Genomic DNA, 3,484 nt, shown 5'->3' on the forward strand with positions numbered 1-3,484 from the left:
TAAAACAAATAAATAAAATCTAATTATTACTCTAGTTTACTGTTATAACCTTTCACTTTTCTAAAAAAGTCTATCCAATACCCTAAATCACTTTCTACTTCATCTTCTTTTGTCTCCATGAACACTACAACTATGTAACACCCGTGAACCAAACTTTCAATTGAAACAACTCCCTCAGATCCAATCAATTTCACTTCTTCTCTGCATAAACCCACAAACTGATTCAAACCAAAACCCTATTGAAGAAGCAGCTACCCAAATCTTATCAATTTCTCCCCAAATCCAATCAATTTGTCTTCCTCTGCATGACCTCATGAACAGATTCAACTAAAAACCCAATCGAAGAAGCAGCTCCCCAATCCAATCAATCTCTCTTAGAAAACCCTTTTAATTCCCCCCCCCCCCCCCCCTCAAATATTCGTTTCTAACCCTAGCTTATTGCCATCAAACCCAAACTCAAAATACTAATCATTCTGTCAAAACAGTTAAAGAAACACCTTCTTATTCTCTGATTTCGATCAATTACAAGTAAGAAGAGAAAAACCCAAAAAATAAAGAGAGTAATTCTAGGGTTGAACTCGAAAAAAAATCAAGTAAGTGTTTAAAGAATTTAATTTATTCAGAGGAAAATGAAGAATATATGCAATTTAAATGAATGGTATTTTGGAAGAATGGGTATGATCTCGAAGTTATTTTTAAACCAAGAAATTACAGAGAAGAAAAGGGAGAAGATTTGGTTTGCAGTCAGGTGGATCTGTGAAGAACAATTGGGTGCTGATGGAGTTTGTGTAGTGGATAATCTACGCTATGGATAATGGCTTGAGGGGTGTTGTGTGTTAACTGAATTGGTGAACTTGAAGCAATTGCAGTGGATAAGTTAGTGGTGATGATATGAATGGGAGTATTCTGATGTTGTTCAAGCTGAGATAAGAAGACCTAGAAGATGGTGTTGCAGTTGTGTTGAAGTTGCAGTATGGTTTGAATTGATATTGATGTGTGTTTTAGGTGGTGTTGGTTGGCTTGAGATGGTAATGAAGTTTATGTTGTGTGTTTGAAATTGCAGAAACTGAAGTTGAGAGATGTAGCAGGTATAGATGAGTAATGGGTCAGTTGTGAAGCTGCAGATGATTTTGATGAGCTCAGGATGAGCTGGTGGTGTTGTTGTCTTCACTGGTATGGAACGATGTTGGTTTGATATAATTGAACTAAAGTAGGCACTGATTGAGGATAAAATTGAAGTTGATGTGGAAGAAGATGGTTGACTGGAGCTGATGGTCTGAAAAGTGGATACCGTAATGGGTTGGTTTAAGTGAGATAGAGGATGTTAACTGGTGTTGGCTGTCCTAGAGATTTGTGGTTGTTGATAAAAGAATGAGACTGAAGTTGGTGGTGATTTGAGTTGCAGCTGCATTTTGAATGATGGCTTGGAAGGAATTGGTGATTGCTGCTATGGTAAAAAGGGATTGTTTATGAAGTTCAAATTTGGGATTGTTGGACATGATGTTCTCTAGTCTGTCGTACAGTTAAGTATGGTGATTCTTTCGATGATGAACACTGGAGATATTTGTGTATTCTGAAGCTATTAATGATCATAGGAAAGTGGATTGAATGGGTGTTGTGTTGAAGTGTTGGAGGGGTAGAAAAGAGGTTGGAACTGAAGTAGTGATGCTGCAAATATTTCTTGTGAATCAAAGTTGCGGACGGACTACGGAGGGAGAAAAGTAGACTGTAAATCAGGACCCTTTGATTCAAGGGTAGACTTGTAAACTCATATAAATTATTTTATAAATTTAATAAAATCAGGTCAATAATGGTCAATGACAGTCAACGTTGGTCTTTAGACCAAGCGCAAAGGCTGGACAAATGTTAGACCAAAACCGGTTTTTGGTCAAAATCTGAGTACCAAAACCAAATAACCCTTAATTATTAGATTCAGGGTAATCGATAATATCGAAGCCTGCAAGAAATAAAATATTTATGATCGAACCTAGATCTGTATTTTTGTAAAATTAAATAATTGACTTCGGAAAGTTTAATAGAGTATTTGTAAAAAATGTTTGGGTTCGTACATCTATTTTGTAGCTCTCTGAAGCTCAAATGTAATATTACAGGTTCAAATTCGGTTATCAACCAAAGAAAAATTTGTTTGATGATATTTTCTGTTCTTAATATGTTCACCAACATGTTTTTTTTTGTATTTGCAACAGTTGAGACACATATAATCGTTGCTTTTGCTGACGAAAAAACCGTCATTGAATAGTTAAGTAACGGAAACATTTATCCTCACGATTTTGCCATTTTTTTTTGGCTCTCTGAATCTCAGATTCAGCACATCTATATTTTTTTAGTTATATGAATCTCAAAATTAAATTAGGTTCGGTCATCAATAATAAAAAAAAAATCGGCTTTTAATATATCAAATATTTCGAATCTAACAATAAAATAAGAAGTTGATTGTTTCTGCTCGTGCATGTTCTTGGATGAAAAAGACAAAAAAAATTGATGAGATGTTGTGTTCTTGATATATTATCTTGATCCATTAAGAATTATTATCATCACTAGATCTAATACATGTGATCTGAACCTAACAATAAAAAAGGAAATTTAGTGTTCTTGATCACGTTTTGGAAGAGAAAAAGATGATCTTTTTTTATTGGGATATTTTTTTCTTGATATTTTTATGGTCCATTAAAAATTATGATCATCACTATCACATAACTAGATGTAGCCATTAGTATCTCAAATATATTCATGTTCTTGATAAGAAAACCCAAACATGATTTAAATTCTCGATCGTGATGAATATGCTGCTAATTAAATCTCTCCAAATAAAAAATAAAATCTATATGATACGATTGATGATATTATCACACCTTGACCAAAAATCTTTTAAATCTAATATATCTTAATGGAAGAAAGATACAAAAGTAATACTAAAACTTAAAAGACAAAACATGATCTTTCTATTCCACCACATCTCACCTTTAATAAGTTAAAAAAGTGGCAATATAAGGTTTTAGCGCAACAAAATTGAGTGATGCTATGTTGATCAGGAGAATATCTCGTGCGTTCTCCCGTATCTCACATAAAAGGGAAGGTCGGGGGGCCCACCTAAAAAACAGGGGTTATGGTTTTTGTGTGAGTCCACCACACCAAATTCTGGGATTAGTAATAAAGCTAAGCCGTTACTAAAACGGGTTGTAACGGCTCTCGCCTGTTACAAAACGGGGTATTACATTATTTTTGTAACGGCAATGGGGCCGTTACTAATTCTGGGTTGTAACGGCGTCAGTAACAGCTGAAGGCCGTTACGAAATGGCACGTGGTAACAGATGACGGCCGTTATGAATTCTTTGTAACAATGTCGTCGTAACATCTTCAAGCCGTTACGAACTTTTTTGTAACAGCAAAAAAATTACTGCCAGTAAACATTGACCTAGTCAAAATTGGTCATGAACGACCAATTTTGACCAGGTCAATATAG

This window comes from Papaver somniferum, unplaced genomic scaffold (assembly GCF_003573695.1).
Source record: "Papaver somniferum cultivar HN1 unplaced genomic scaffold, ASM357369v1 unplaced-scaffold_133, whole genome shotgun sequence".
Taxonomy (NCBI): Eukaryota; Viridiplantae; Streptophyta; class Magnoliopsida; order Ranunculales; family Papaveraceae; genus Papaver; species Papaver somniferum.